The following is a 16,469-nucleotide window of genomic DNA, read 5'->3' as shown; positions in this document are numbered from 1 at the left end:
GTTGCTGCGCTGGCTGTCCCTGCCGTTGCTGCGCTGGCTGTCCCTGCCGTTGCTGCGCTGGCTGTCCCTACCGATGCTGTGCTGGCTGTGCCTGCTGTTCCTGAGATGCCCATACCTGCTGATGTCGTCCCTGTTCGTGGTGGTACTACCCCAGACTTTGGTCTGTCTGTACAGGTGCGTCCGGGCCCTGTGGCTCGCTACAGCAGCCCCGGCTCCGCCCTGGATAGCAGATCTTACGTCTGTCCTGAGGAAGCTGACGAAGAAGAGGAGGAAGGTGTCGTCGTCGTCGTCTTCATCTTCTTCATCGTCGTCGGCTGCCGCCTCTTCCCTTCGACTTCTAAGGCTTCACAGCCGAGGAAGAAGAAGGTTGCCTCCTCCCTCCTAAGAAGTCTCCCTCGGGAGCTTCTCGGGACCCGTCTCACCTCGGTGGGACGGGAGGGTTCCTTCCGCTGGTCCTCCTGCTCCCTTCGGGAGCGGGGCCCGTCTCTTCTTCCGCGAAGGAAGAAGACTACGGGGACCAGAGGGGTACCGGCTAACACCGGTACTTCCTCGCCTGGTGTCAGTGGTTCTGCCACTGCATCAGGGTCCGTCTCGGCCTCTCGTTCGCGGGAGAGGTACCGAGTGTACGGTCGCCTACCAGCGACCGTGCAGCCAGGAACCAGACCTCTGAGTCCGCTCAGCGTCAGGTTCACGGCACGGGGCGGAAGACTGGTGACAGCCGCTCAGGCGACTCTCACCAGACCAGCTCTCACTCTCGCGGCGAACAGCTGGCTACCCGGGGACGTGACGGTCCACGACCGACCACGGACTGAGGCTGGGAAGAGGTCCTCCCGTTCGCCGGTGCCAGCCACGGCTGGAACCAGCGACGTGACGTGCCGTGAGGACAAGCACCGGTCTCACTGTGACAGTGGAGCCTGCAGGTCGCCTGACCGTCGCCCTCACAGAAAGCGACCGGGTATGGCAACCAGCACCAGCTCTTCTGACACTCGAGATCGGGGCCGCTGTGCTCAGTCCAGCCGTTCTCCACAGCGAGACGGTTCGACAGGCCTGCAGCTCGATCGCCACCACGCGGGTTTGACGATCGCCTGCAGCCCTCCAAGCCTGCTGGTTCTGCCAGCGAGCAACGAGGGAGCGTCAGGTCTGCCTCTCCCGTACCTTCAACCTCCTCGGGTTACACCGGGAGGAGCGAGGTATTGAGGAGTGATCGTGAGGGGTGCGCCCCTCATGATCCCACCACAACGCCCTACGTGCCAGGCACGGTTCTTGGACCGGCCAGGACGTATGCGCAAGTGCATGGGGAAGACCGAGAGGGCTGTCGCTGTTCCCCCTTCTTAGGAGGAAGGTTCTCGGAATATGCTCTTGTTCGAAGGGCTTAACGGTCCCACTCTGCAAGATGCTGTGACTTCCGAGATCCAGAGGAACTTTGCCGAGGTTACGGCGCTGATTCGTCAGCACAATGACCTCGGGGAAGGATCGCCGCTCCCACCAGCAGAGCCACGTCTCGGCTCGAGTCGTTTTGGGGCCCAGAGACCCCAACCCAAATCGACGGTGGGTCTGCCGCGATCGGAGCTTGCCGACTGTGTTGAACCAGGTAGTCTCTCGTCTCCGGACAAGAAGGCTCTCTCAGTTCTGGACGGTCGAACAAGCTACTTCACCTCCTCTACTGCGACAGAGGCGTTTCTACGTGTCTTCGGACACCGTATTTAAATACCCCTTCGGTCCTCCTGAGGTTTCGACCTCGACGAGGACTGAATGAGTCGGAGCGGTATCGGCTCTCTCCTGTCAGGTGTCGATCAGCCCCACCCAGACGACGTTCACAGTGGCGGCAGACACTTACCTACAGTATGAGTTCGTAACCCTCCTCGGGAAAACGTTTTCTCCTGACGATACGTTTTCCCAGGCTCTGAGAGGCCATCGCCGTAAGGCGATGGCTGCGCCTTTTCTTCTCCAACTGCTAGATCCGCTGGGAAGGCGAGCCAGTATCCAATTCCTCCCCCATTCCCTCTCTCCTTACGGCTACGAGGGAAAGGGGAGGGATCCTACAGAGATTTCTCTGTAAGATCCCACGTTAGGGGCTGCGCTACCGGGGGGACCTTCGGGTCCTACCTGACGTAAGCCCCGGTCATTGAGGAGGGATCCTGCCCCTTTCTCGATTTCTACGGGAATCGAGAGGACCACCAGCCGATATCGTCTGACGAATTCGGTGGGGGTTTTCGCAGAGTGCTTAGAATTCTACGTTAATTTCTAGCGCACTCAGATGTCGAGTTTTTTACGATCTCAAACACTTAGGCGAGACCACGGTCCAGAGTGAGCGAGAATCCCCGATAATTGTTACACGATAATCGGGAACCTCGCTTATGCTCGAATTCCTGTAATTTCTAGCATTTGGAAGAAGACTGCTGCTGAAAGAAGAGTATCTCACAGTAGGCGCTTAACCTGGAATAGAGAAGAACGACTGGGAAACTTCCAGTTTGGCTTGAACTATCGTCTTCGGTATTCTGTTCACCATTGAACTTTCCTTCGGGAAAGACTTCTCCTTCACTCTCTTGACTAGAGAACGAAGGCGGTCGATCTCCAATCCTTTATTCTCATTCCTATAGGGAAAAAGATTTTAGGATGGAGGTCGTGGTACAGAACCTACAAATATACTACGTATATTACCCTCGCGACATGATTCTTTAACAGTTGAATTGTCCGTGGGGTAGGCGCATACCGTAGTTAACTCTACGGTTTGTGACCGAGACGAATTGTATCTTAATTGAACTGCAACTCGGGGTTGCCTGCAACCTCCCAGCAGTTATCAGTTTCGATTTTAGATACTTGGTATTGTCATGACAACACCAATTCAGCTTTTGTATTTGACCGAAATCCGTTTCGGTTAAATATAATTGCTCGAGCGTATTCTTTATGCTCGATGGTTCTAGCCGAACGCATTCCTTCGTGGAATAATGGATTACCTGGCAACTCAGGATGACGAGTCACCGAGAGCTACTGCGTATTGAACTGCCTGATAGCGGCTCAGTATCAGCTAGGTCTCGGAGATACACGGTCGGTTACGTCTCTCTCTCCCCTGGTTGGATTGACTACCGAACCGTATCTCTGCCCAACAATCATGGACTTAGGTCTCTGATTAACGGGGATTCTCGCAATAATGAAGGACCATCTACTGCTGTGACGCTCGATTTCATCGCCGGCGACATTGCGAGAATTTTCAACAGAGATATCTCTTAGACTCTTTCATCTTTCTGTTTACCGCACGGTAACAGAAGTCTGTACTAGTCAACCGCTGCATCGCACTGCGATAATGCGAATGAATTTTTGCAGACATCTGAGTTTGTCTTCAAAATATCTTGTATTCGTAGGTGGTGCAATTTCATTGCTCGCCCCGAATTAACAGATATGTCAGAAGACATCGCCTACTCTTCCGACCTGACAGCTCTACTTCCAAATGTTCAGCCCATGAGAAGCAGTTCTTCAGGCAGTAGTTCCCTGTCTTCATTACTCGAAGCGCTCCGCTTTTATTGCAACTACGATCCTCACCGGACAGCAATGAATAGCGGTTAGCGTTCTCAGTCTTGGTAGCACAGGTTCAGAATCTTGAGAATCCTTCTCTCGGTTCAGCTGTGAAGACGTAGGTTGCATTTTCTGTACACCTTCGTCTTCAACGTCACATAGTGTTGTTTCTCCTTACCCGAGAATCAACTATACTATGAGATATCTTGCCATCAAGGACCTCGGTCTCTAGAAGGCAATTGACTTTCGCCTGTTGGGCACATGCCTTAAGAGAGTCATCACCTTGCCTTCTGGCATCGGTGACGAACAAATTATTTGTTTAGTCTCTTGGCATAACCCTGTTAAGGCGAAGGTCACGTGACTTGCTCGGATGCTTGGACAACTTGCCTCCTACCGAACGCAGTCAGTAGGCAGCTGTCAGAGCGCCCAAGTCTGTTACGAACTTCGCTGTGGACTTAGTTCGGTTGTTCCATAACAATCTTTCTTCGTCCTAACGGCTTGTCACAGTACCCATACCATCGACACCCACCATTGAGTGTCGGTGTCCTATCCACTACCGAGAACAACAACTTCGCTGCAGACGGATAGGACCAGTATGGGTACAGGACATCACCGAAGTCCGAGAAGAGGGATAGGTCATACGACAATTCCCTTCTTTTGCCTCTGAGGTAATTGCATGACTTTAACTGCGAAGTCAAGCATCCAGGGGATGGGGATTCGTGACGCTCGATTTCGTACCGAATTCGTAGCGAAGACACTGAACCCTTCGGTTCCTGACGATCGGTTAGAGTCCTTCACAATCCCCTCCCTAATGGACTTCACCGCCTTCGATGCGAAGGAGATGCTGCTTTGTCCTGTGAAAGCGCGACCGCGCTTTCTGAAGAAACTCGACATCCCAGGCTGAGTGTTGAAGACTCTTCGTCAGCACCAAGATGACCTAGAAGTACACTCCCTCGAGTTACACAAGAACTTCTCCTTGGCGCAGGTACTGAAGGCAGGGGTCTGGTACAACCAGACCACTGGCACCTCCTTCTACCTTTTGGATATTGCCCACAGGTCCTTGGATCGTTTTCCTTAGGACCCGTGGTGGCTGCTCAACACGTTGTGTAGCTAACCCAGACCCTAGCAGGCTGAACAGCATCGAGTCCTGGTGTGACGGTAAGAATAGATAAGTGAATGAGAGAGTGACTGGCTTCTCTTCCTATCTTTTTCTACCCCTCTACCTGTGGGTAGAGGGATACGGTCATCACCTTGCTGGATAAGGACGAGATGCCGGTGAGCTACTCGACAGAGCCCCATCCTATCCCTTTCACTAGGGATGGGAGCGAATATCCACCACTTCCTCCTACAAGGGGGGGGAAGTGGATGCCAACAAGAGACAAACCATAACGTTGTTGCCTCTTGCAAATAGGAACTTGTTCTTGTTTGCTGGTACGAAGAGATACGCTTGCCTCTCTCTTAGTACTTGGTCCAGAGGTCTGACCATTGATCCTGCGGTGCACACCCCGATCAATCGGACAGAGGCTTGGATCCCTCCCTCGCTCTTACGACCAGGGAGGCTTCCAAGGTTGGGCGAAGACCAGTCTGTTCACAAAAGACTCAGATTCCACCCACCAAGAAGTGAGTCTTCCTATTGTAAAAGGACCGAAGGTTTGTATGCCGTGTCGGAACAAATGACAATTTGTCCAAAATTGCATTTTCCTAACTATACAAACCTGAGGTCCTTTTACACATAGCCCCACCTCATGCCACCCCTCACTCTGCAGTTTTTGCTTGGGCCAAAAGCAAAAGTGATTTGTTTACCTACCAGTCGCGCGCGCGCGCCTGTCGGACAAGCAGTTAACTACCGAACCCCTTGTTCGAAAGCTTACGACCTATCCAGCTGCCGCTAGTACCTTCCTATTGTGAAAGGACCTCAGGTTTGTATAGTTAGAAAAAATGCAATTTTGGACAAATTGTCATTTTTTGCTAATGTCACTATTTTGTGAGGATTATTATTGAACTGCGCATGTGGTTGCCAAGTTGAAATTTTTTTTTTTTTTTTTTTTAATATCAATTTGAACAGGAAAAAGAACAACAAAAGTGGTGAAAGATGTAAGCTGGTATGTAGCTGCTCTTTGTTCTTGCAAGAGGGTACTTCCTTCCTTCCTCTTCCTCTCGTTGTCAACCTGTTCCCCTCTTCTTCTGCATCTGCCTCTTCTTCCTTCTGTGGAAAGAAGAGGTCTCGTATGGGTGGGACATTTGCTGTGAGAAGGTTAACACTGGGTCCACCTATTGTTTTCATGAACTAGTATCTTGCTGCATACTTCTGGGGCTGTCTTTGACTCTTCCTTTGTTTGGACCTCTGCTGTGGTGCACAGAGAAGAGTTGGCTTACCATCTTGTTGAGCTCTTGTATGATCCTTGGATTGTGTAGGCTGAGACGAAAGGTGCACGTTTGACAGGTTGTTGCTGTATGGTATTGCTAGATACGTTGACCTGTATGTCCGTGATTGTGCAAACCCTTTGGTAGTCTTTGGTGTTCCTTGAACTCCTGATGTACATGATCCCAGAATCATTCATGGGCAACAGAGGGTTCATGCTTGAAATGTCGCTGCATTAGGATTTCCCATTATCATTGCAAATTACATTCAATAATCGTGCAGGCACTTCTGGGGTTTCTGGTTCATCCAAGACTCATAATATCTTGTGTGTGTTAGCTCAGTTTTGACCAATCGTGTGAGAGTCCACGGGAATGCGGACCGTGATTTTGAGCTCTTACGAGTAAATCTAAAATTGTTATGCAGTTAGATTTGATTGTTCATGTCCATGGTCTGAAAGTGCTCACCAGGCAGGCATTCCATCCTGCCTTTCTTACAAGAGAGGATTCAACTCTTGCACACAGTATACTGTAAAGTAATCTAGACACTATCCTATTTATTTAGATCTCGCTCTTTGTGTTTACTTGTGTACCAACTTTATAGTAGTTCTTTGTAATTCAGACTATTGCTAAGTAGGTTGTCACATAATTTAACTGAAGTTTCTCAGAAATTCTGGCCGAGAATGTTGGTGGCATATGCCCCAGGGGATCTAATCTGTGTTGACATTATATATACTCTTTAGTGTGTATGATTTTATCTTATTGTATTCTTACAAGAATTTTCAAGCATTTTAATTATTTCAGGTTTTGAAATGAGTGGTACAGTCTGTCAACAATCCACAGAACCTCTCTCTAGGCAGCTCAGTGGGAGATTAAACTGGTAACAGGAAGTCTGGATTTGCCTGTATTGGTGAGTTGAATTTTTCTTTCAATGATCAGTATGGTTTAACATAATCCGTATTCACTTTCAGGTTACTCTGTTACCCAATCGGTACATGTCGTGCATGCCTGTTCTGTACATACTTTACCGTATTGATTTTGCATTTGTTCCGATACGTAATACAAACCATCGGTCCTTTAACAATAGGAAGTAGCTAGCGGCAGCTGGAACGGTCGTAAGCTTCGAACAAGGGAGAACGGTAGTTAACTGCTTGTCCGACAGACTGGGAGGTAACAAAATCACTTTGCTTTCGGCCGCGGGTGTGAAGGACGTGTTCGTCATCGCTCTCTGCCCGCTTCATCGTCGTATGCTTTGTTTATATTGTGTTTTCTACTAATGGTTTGTTTGACTTGAAAATGAAACTGTAAGTACACTGTTTTCATTTTCATTACTTAATTATGAACCAACATGGAATTATCGCCGTAGATGCGGCGATTTCCTCTCTTTTCATGAATTGAACCCTTGAATTATGTCTCGGTGCCGAGGGCGGGCGCGCTCGCGCCGAGTCATGTATTTTGGGCGAAAGTGTGTTTGTTCCGACACGGCATACAAACCTTCGGTCTTTTACAATAGGAAGATACTAGCGGCAGCTGGATAGGTCGTAAGCTTCGAACAAGGGGTTCGGTAGTTAACTGCTTGTCCGACAGGCGCGCGCGCGCGACTGGGAGTAAACAAACCACTTTTGCTTTCGGCCTCACAGTGGATGGACGTGTGTGTTCGCTCTCTGCCCGCTGCTCGTCGTTTGCTTTCTTGTTTGTTTGTAATTGTGTATGAAAGATTGTAAGTACAGTATTCTCTCTTTCATATTAATTACGCTGAATTCATTAATGATGGAATCTCCGCGCCTCGCTACCCCAAGGAGACTTTGCCCGGGTACCGAAGGGCGCAAATGTGGGAAATTCAGATCTTTCCCCGAGATAGACCCTCATGTTTTGTGTGCTCGGTGCCGGGGGTGGGGGCGCGAATGCACCCGGGCCGAGCCCTGTGATGTTTTTGTATGAACTGGTCGGAGGCGCAAGTGGACATTGTATGAGGGCAGGAAGAAGCGAAGGCCTGCAAAGGAGTCGTCGGAAAGCTCCTCCCGCGACTCCTTTGGTGACGGACACTTCGTCTTCTTTCCTGCCGCCCGCTCAACTTCCACGTCTCGCGCCTTTCCCCTTCGGGGGCGGTGTCCTAGTCCGCCTTCTCCTCTCCCGATGTGTCGAGTGTGGAGGAGGGCGCTAGATACCCCGACGTAGAGTTGTACTCTGGTCCTCTATCCGCTCGTCTTCGCACGAGCGGTAGAGGATCCTCCTAATCACCCGACTTTTGCCTCCTCAGGTGCGGTTTGCCGTGAAGGATGACCTCGGACAGGTGTGGGCGTCGTTGGGACTGCAGGGCGTGCCGAGTGTCCAGGGGCTGCTCTATCATCTCGCTGGCTCCGTGGCGGTTACGCACGCTACGGTCACACCACCACCACGACCCTGACAACACCTGGCTACGCGTCACCTCCTCACCTGGTGTACACCCAGCACGCGGTCTCTGTGACACCCACAACATCGTGCAGGTGCCAGTCGCCGTAACTCGGGGAGTGTGATGCCGCCACCTGGGTTTTGCCGTGTTGCCACGACCGGACTTCATGTGCCCGAAGAGCTCGCCCCTGGACCTCCCACCGGTGCCGATGATGTCTGTGCCGCTGGTTAGACCATCTAGTACCGCCACACAGCCTGCCGTACCTGCCGTGACCACCGTTGCTGTTCCTGTTCCTGCTCCTGCGTCTCGACTGCCGTTCCTGTGATGCTCGCACCTGCTGATGTTGTCCCTGTTCCTGGCGCCGCTGCTCCCGATGCTGGTCTGTTCGGACAGGTACGTCCGGGCCCTGTTGCTTCGGCAACAGCAGCCCCGGCTCCGTCCTGGATGACAGATCTGACGTCGGTCCTGAGGAGGTTGACGAAGAAGAAGAAGAGGAGGAGGAATTGTCGTCGTCGTCTTCATCGTCTTCTTCGTCGTCGTCGTCGTCTGCCGCCTCATTCCCCTTCTTCTTCTAAGGCTCCCCCGCCTAAGAAGAAGAAGGTCGCCTCCCCCCCCCCTAAGAAGTTCTCCTTCGGGAGCTTCTAAGGGCCCGTCTCGCTCTGGTGAGACGGGGGGTTCTTCCGCTGGTCGCCCTGCTCCTTCGGGAGCAGGACCCGTCTCTTCTCCCGCAAGGAAGAGCTACGGGGGCCAGAGGGTGCCGGCTAACACCGGCACTTCCTCACCTGCTGTTAGTGGTTCGGCCACGGCAGCAGGATCCGTCCTCGGCCGCTCGTTCGCGAGAGGTACCGAGTGTACGGTCGCCTACCAGCGACCGTGCAGCCAGGAACCAGACCTCTGAGTCCGCTCAGCGTCAGGTTCACGGCACGGAGCGGAAGACTGGTGGACAGCCGCTCACGCGACTCTCACCAGACCAGCTCTCGCTCTCACGGCGAGCGGCTGGCTACCCGAGGCGGACGTGACGGTCCACGACCGGGGCCACGGGCTGAGGCTGGGAAGAGGTCCCCCCGTGTTTCGCCGGCACCAGCCAACGGCTGGTACCAGCGAACTGACGCACCGTGAGGATATGCACCGGTCTCACCGTGACAGTGGAGCTCGCCGGTCGCCTGACCGTCGCTCTCACAGAGAGCGATCGGGTACGGCGACCAGCACCAGCTCCTCTGACACACGAGACCGGGGCCGCTGTTCTCGGTCCAAGCCGTTCTCCACAGCGAGACGGCTCGACTAGGTCTGCAGCTCGATCGCCACCGCGGAGGGTTGGCGATCGCCTGCTGCAGTCCTCCAAGCCCGCTGGTTCTGCCAGTGAGCGAGAGAGAGCGTCAGGTCTGCCTCTCCCATACCTTCAACCTCCTCGGGTTACACCGGGAGGGGCGAGGTATTGAGCAGTGATCGTGATGGGGTGCGCCCTCAGGATCCCGCCACGTCGTCGTACGTACCAGGCTCGGTTCTCGGACCAGCCAGGTCGTACGCACAGGTGGTTGGAGGAGACCCAGAGGGGGCTGTCGCTGCTCCTCTCCTTGAGGAGGAGGGTCTCGGGAGGTACTCCTGTTCGAGGGACTGGACGGTCCGACTCCACAGGATGCTATCACACCCGAGATCCAGAGGAACTTTGCGAGGTTATTGCGCTGATTCGTCAGCACAACGAGCCTCGGGGAAGGATCGCCGCTCCCACCATCCGAGCCCACGTCCCGGCTCGAGTCGTTCTGGGGCCCGAAGAGGGAACCCAGACCGACGGTGGGTTTGCCGCGTTCCGAGCTTGCGGACTCAGTGCTGGACCAGGTTGAATCGCTTGTCTCCGGACAAGACGGTTCGCTCAAGTCTGGCAGGTCGAGCAAGCTGCTTCCACCTCCTCTGCTACGACAGCGGCGGTTTTACGTGCCATCTGAAGACCCGATGCCGCCCAAACAGGTGAACCCGGAGTTAGCTAGGCTGACTCCGGGTGTGTCTCTGCAACAGCTCCTGTCCGAGAACCTGTGGTTCTCGCAGCAAGAGGCACTCGGCCTGGAATCTACCGCCATGGCAGCTTTCCAGGCCGTCTCCTGGCTAGATCTGTGTCCCTCAAAGTATCTAAGGTCGCAGCCAACTCCGGGGGAATTTCTCCCGAAGAGGACTCGGCCTTCAGGAGACTTTGCCAGTCTGGGGGAAGAGCCATCTCCTTCCTTGCCCACCAGACGTGAACCTGTGGGCCAACCTGGTTCTCCGACGAAGGGACGCTGTCCTTACCTCGGGTTTCCGAGGGCGGCCGGGCGTGAGGCGGCGTTGGGGCTTCGAAACGGACCTCTACGGAGTTCCACGTCTCTCTTCCCAGGAGAGATGGTGGACGCTGCGGTGGACAGACGGCGCACTGAAGACAGTGACCGTCTGGTTCACCAGGCAGTCTCGAAGGCTTCTGGGCAGCCTCGGACTGCGGCCAAGTCTAAGAGCTCGGCTAGCGCTTCCTCGGCTGCTAAGACGGTTGCTGCGTCGAAGCCCCGAGGAATGACTCTGTCTTCTTCAACTTCTGGCAAGGGGGGCCGTAACCAGCCCTCCTCCCAGCCCGCCCTCCTCATCCCGTGGAGGCTCTGGGAAGAAGTCGAAGAAAGGGGGGAAACGCTAGGGACGGCGTTCCCCCTCACCTGCTGCCGGAAGTGGGGGGGTGCCTGGCCAGCCATTGGGCAACTTGGCAGCGCTACGGCGCCGAGACCTGGATTGTAGATGTCCTTCGGGAGGGATATCTATTACCCTTCGAATCTCGGCCACCCCTCACCTCCAACCCGGTCCAACAGCAGTCGTACGTCCCCGGGTCACCGAAGGACGTAGCACTCAGACAGGAGATCAAGACCATGCTGAGCAAGAGAGCTGTAGAGATCGTCACGGATCAGTCACCGGGCTTTTACAGTCGACTCTTCCTGGTGGAAAAGTCACGGGAGGCCTGGCGCCCGGTGATAGATCTCTCTCCCCTGAACCGGTTTGTTCGCCAGACCCGGTTCACGATGGAGACGGCACGCTCAGTGCTCGACTCCATCAGGGAGAACGATTTTCATGCTTTCAGTGGACTTGAAGGATGCGTATTTCCAATACCCATTCATCAGTCCTCCAGAAAGTACCTCCGCTTCATCCTCGACGGGACGGTGTACCAGTTCAGGGCACTGTGCTTCGGTCTCTCACCCGCCCCACAGGTGTTCACGCGAGTGTTCACTCTGGTGTCTGCTTGGGCCCATTCGCACGGGATACGTCTGATGAGGTATCTCGACGATTGGTTAGTCCTGGCGAGCTCCCGCTCGCAGTTGCTACAGGACAGGGATCGGCTGCTCGAGTTCTGTCGCGATCTGGGGATCGTTGTGAACTTCGAGAAGTCCGATCTCGAGCCCAAGCAGAGATGAAGTACCTGGGTATGCTGATCGACACGGTAGCAGGGCGAGTCTTCCCCGCGGACTCGCGGATCAGCAGATTCAGAGAGGCAGCCAACCAGTTCCTGTCTCGGCAGGAACAGGTAGCTCAGCGATGGCAAGTCGTGATCGGACACCTGTCGTCACTCGAGAAGTTAGTCCCTCACGGGCGTCTTCACCTGCGGTCTCTTCAGTGGAGACTAAATGGAGAGTTGGTCACAGGCGACGGATCCCCCAAGCTTTCCAGTGTCACTGACACAGGAGGTGAGGCAGGACCTAGCCTGGTGGCTCGACGACAGGAACCTCTTAAGAGGAGTGCCTCTGCGCACTCCCCCCCCGGACATGCAGCTGTTCTCAGACGCATCGACCGAGGGATGGGGCGCACACCTGGAGGAGTTGCTGACTTCAGGAGTGTGGGACGAGAACGACAAGCACCTTCACATCAATGTACTGGAACTCAAGGCAGCGTTCCTCGCTCTCCAAGAGTTTCAGGACCGCTTGATGGACACTCAGGTGTTGATGTGCGACAACACCACGGTGGTGGCTTACGTCAACAACAGGGGGGCCTAGTGTCTCTCCCGTTGTACCAGTTGACACGGCAGGTGCACGAGTGGGCTCAGGCACACTCAATAGAGCTGTCGGCACGCTACATCCAGGGAAGAGGAATGTAGTACAGACACGCTCAGGCCGTCGGGATCAGGTGATAGGGACCGAATGGTCTCTACAGGCCAGGACGTGGCGGAAAGGCTCTTCGACCTGTGGGGGCGACCAGTCGTGGATCTGTTCGCCACCCGGCACAACAGGAAGCTCCAGGTGTTCTTCTCGGCCGTGCCGGACCCATGGGCAGCTGCAGAGGACGCTCTTCAACACCCGTGGGACAACCTCTTCGTCTATGCCTTTCCCCCGTTCAGCCTGATTCGCAAGGTGATCAGTCGAGCGCTGGTCACCCCCCGAATCTCAGGATGATCCTGGTGGCTCCCAAATGGCCACAGGCCATTTGGTATCCGGACCTGCTGCTCTTCTCGCAGGAGAACCGAGAGAGATTCCCCCTTGGCACAACCTTCTCGCCCAGGCCACACGTCGAGCGGTACCACCGAGCAGTCCAGTCCCTACTCTTCACGGCTGGCTGTTATCCACCATCTCTTGCGAACGAGAGGCTTTTCTCGTAGCGCAGCAACAGAGATGGCTGGAAACGTCCGTCAGTCCTCTGCAGCTGTGTACCAGGGGAAGTGGGCCGTCTTCTGTGGTTGGTGTCGTAGACGGGGTCTATCTCCTCTCAGAGCCACTCTTCAGCAGGTAGCGGATTTCCTCGTTTTTCTTCGCCGAGAGAAGCTCCTATCAGTCCCCACAGTGAAAGGATACAGAGCCGCCTTGGCGCTCGTCCTGAAACTGAGGGGTTGGACATCTCGAACTCGTTCGAGATCTCCTTGCTGATGAGGAGCTTCCGAGAGGTCTTGCCCACCCAGGGAACTCAGGCCCCCTGCGTGGGACGTGACTCTCGTCCTTAGGAGTCTGACTCGAACACCGTTCGAGCCAACTCCGAGAGTCGTCAGACAGGATCTGACCCTCAAGACCCTCTTCTTGCTGGCCCTGGCATCGGCGAAGAGAGTAGGGGAACTTCATGGTCTTTCCTATGATGTACGACACTCCAGGGGATGGGGATCCGTGACGCTCGATTTCGTCCCGAACTTCGTTGCGAAGACCTCAGAAACCGTCAGTCCCTGATGACAGGTTCGAGTCCATTCACGATTCCCTCCCTATTGGACTTCACCGATAATGATGCGGATGAGATGCTGCTTTGTCCTGTGAGGGCGCTACGGCGCTATCTGAAGAGAACTCGTCACCTCAGGCCTGAGTGTCGACGCTCTTCGTTAGCACCGGGTCACCAAGAAAGAAGTATCCAAGAACACTCTTTCATTCTGGCTGCGTGAGGTCATCAGGAGGGCGTATGAGGCTGATGGTAGTGACGACATCCGTACGTCCCGTCCGAGAGCTCACGAAGTCAGAAGTATTGGCCCCTCGTTGGCGTTTCGCAAGAACTTAAACTCCGTGGCGCAGGTCCTGAAGGCAGGGTCTGGTCTAACCAGACGACCTTTACGTCCTTCTACCTTCGGGATATTGCCCACAGGTCCTTGGATACCTTTCCTTGGGACCCGTGGTGGCTGCTCAACAAGTTGTGTAGCTAACCCAGACCCTCGCAGGCTGAACAGCATCGAGTCCTGGTGTGACTGTGTGGATGGGGATGTGTGAGTGAGTGAGTGACTGGCTCTCTCTTCCCATCTTTCCTTCCCCTCTACCTGTGGGCAGAGGGCCATGGTCGTCACTACGCTGGATGAGGACGAGATGCAGGTGAGCTATATGACAGAGCCCCATCCTATCCCTTTCACTAGGGATAGGAGCAGAATATCCACCACTTCCTTCTGCAAGGGGGGGAAGTGGATGCCTACAAGAGTCAAACCCATGACTTTATATTTGCTCCTGTACAGGAACAAGTTCTTGCATTGCTGGTACTAAGAGATGCGCATGCCCCTCTCTTAGTACTCGGTCCAGAGGTCTGACCATTGATCCTGCGGTGCACACCCCGATCAATCGGACAGAGGCTTGGATCCTCCCTCGCTCTTACGACCAGGGAAGCTTCCAAGGTAGGGCGAACACCCAGTCTGTTCACAAAAGACTCAGATTCCACCCACCAAGAAGTGAGTCTTCCTATTGTAAAAGGACCGAGGTTGTATGCCGTGTCGGAACAAATGACAATTTGTCTAAAATTGCATTTTTCCTAACTATACAAACCTGAGGTCCTTTTACACATAGCCCCACCTCATGCCACCCCTCACTCTGCAGTTTTTGCTTGGGCCAAAGCAAAAGTGATTTGTTTACCTCCCAGTCGCGCGCGCGCGCCTGTCGGACAAGCAGTTAACTACCGAACCCCTTGTTCGAAAGCTTACGACCTATCCAGCTGCCGCTAGTATCTTCCTATTGTAAAAGGACCTCAGGTTTGTATAGTTAGGAAAATGCAATTTTAGGACAAATTGTCATAATTGAAAAATGTAAGTACTCTTTTCATTATATTTTTGCCCTGTGCGTTCGTTACCGAGAGTGTATTGCGCTCGGCACGAGCCTTTTAATTTTGTATAATAGAATGCAATGAAAGTGGATTCGCAATTGCAAAATTCTTTTCATTTTCATTTATTTATTTGCATGAAATTTAATTTGGATCAATTTTCGTTCTTACCCGGGAATTGATCCTTACGTTTTTTTTTTATGTGAAAGTGAAATCGCAAGTGCAGTATTCGGTTTCATTTTCATATATATTTTTATGATAGCATCATATTATTGGATCAAGTTTCCGTTCTTACCCGGGAATTGATCTTTTCCCCTTTAGGTTTTATGAAGTGAATCGCAAGGGCAGTATTCTGTTTCATTTTCATATTACTTTTCACTGCTGTGCGGGGGTAGGGGAAGCGAAGGTCTGCCAGGAAGTCGTCGGAAAGCTCTCCCGCGACTCCCTTGGTATCCGATTCTTCGTCCTCCTTCCTGCCCCCCGCTCAGCTTCTTCGTTTTTTTTTTTATTTGGGGTCTTCCTTGCGTTCGGGATGGGGCATGTCTTCCCCCCGTGCGTGAGGGAACCCCTCTTACTAATCTATCTATGTTACCGCAGGTGCTACATCCGTGGGAGACGACCTTGGACAGGTATGGACCACCGTGGCGGCAGGGCGTGCCTAGCATCCACGGTCTGCTGCAGCGTCTAGCGAGGTCTGGGCGGTCTCCACTACTACCACGGCCGCTTATGCTGCTCCCCCCCCCCCCCCTCCTGGTCTACACTCCCCATGCTGTGTCGATGACGCCGTCTGCCGCTACTAGGGCCGCCGCCGTACCGAGGTGGGGTTGCCGCCGCCGCCTGTTTTCTTCGTGTTGCCTGCCCCAGACTTCCGCTGTTCCAGCAGCTCGCCCCTGGACCGGGCGCCAGGACCCAGGTTCCGCTGGCTGCCGATGATTCTACGAGGCGATCGCTGGGCCTGCCGTACCTGCCGCTGATGTGATTCCCGCTGTTGGCTTGGCTGTCCCTTCTGGGTCTACCGCTGCCGCTGTTCCTGCCGCCTCCTGAGCTGGTTGCTGTTCCTGTCGCTCCTGGTTCCTGAGCCTGTCCATGCTGGTCCTGCCCACGGTGTGTCTTCCCCAGTCCCAGGTCCTTCCGGACAGGTGCAGTCGGGCCGTGTTGCTTCGACAATAGCCCCGGCTCCGGCCTGGATGGAGGACCTGACGACTGTCCTGCGTGAGCTGACGAGAGAGGAGAAGAGGAAGCTGTCATCTTCGTCTTCATCGTCTGCTGCGCTGCCTCTTCCCCTTCGAACTTCTAACCCATAAGCCGAAGAAGAAGAAGGCTGCCTTCCCCCCCTAAGAAGTCTCCTTCGGGAACTTCTAAGGGCCCGTCCCACCCGGTGGGACGGGGGGGTCCTTCTGCTGGTCCTCCTGCTCCTTCGGGAGCGGGGCCCGTCTCCCTTCCGTAAGGAAGAGATAGACGGGGACCAGAGGAGTATCGGTTAGCTCTGGTACTTCCTCGCCTGGTGCTAGCGGCGATGCCGCTACGTCAGGTTCCGGCTCGGTCTCTCGTTCGCGAGAGATCCCGAGTGTACGTTCTCCCTCGGGAGACCGTGCAGCCAAGTTTCGGCGCCAGAGTTCGCTCGGCGCCAAGACGCGGCACGGAGCAGAAGGCTGGTGAGAGACGCTCAGGTGACTTGCCAGGCCAGCGGCCGCTCTTGCAGCGACCAGCTGGTAACCCG

General features: G+C 54.3%; 1 long non-coding RNA gene across 2 annotated transcripts in view; it reads left to right on the top strand.

Annotated features, from left to right (window-relative positions):
* Positions 1-16,469, top strand: part of LOC135204914 (uncharacterized) — a 77,251-nt gene that overhangs the window by 5,093 nt on the left and 55,689 nt on the right. For both annotated transcript variants that reach the window (XR_010312370.1, XR_010312369.1), the window contains exon 2: positions 6,676-6,781. This is a non-coding gene — a long non-coding RNA (uncharacterized LOC135204914). The remainder of the gene's footprint in view (positions 1-6,675; positions 6,782-16,469) is intronic.

The sequence above is a fragment of the Macrobrachium nipponense genome, chromosome 47 (genome assembly GCF_015104395.2).
Source record: "Macrobrachium nipponense isolate FS-2020 chromosome 47, ASM1510439v2, whole genome shotgun sequence".
Lineage (NCBI taxonomy): Eukaryota > Metazoa > Arthropoda > Malacostraca > Decapoda > Palaemonidae > Macrobrachium > Macrobrachium nipponense.
This window is presented reverse-complemented; position numbering and strand designations above follow the sequence as displayed.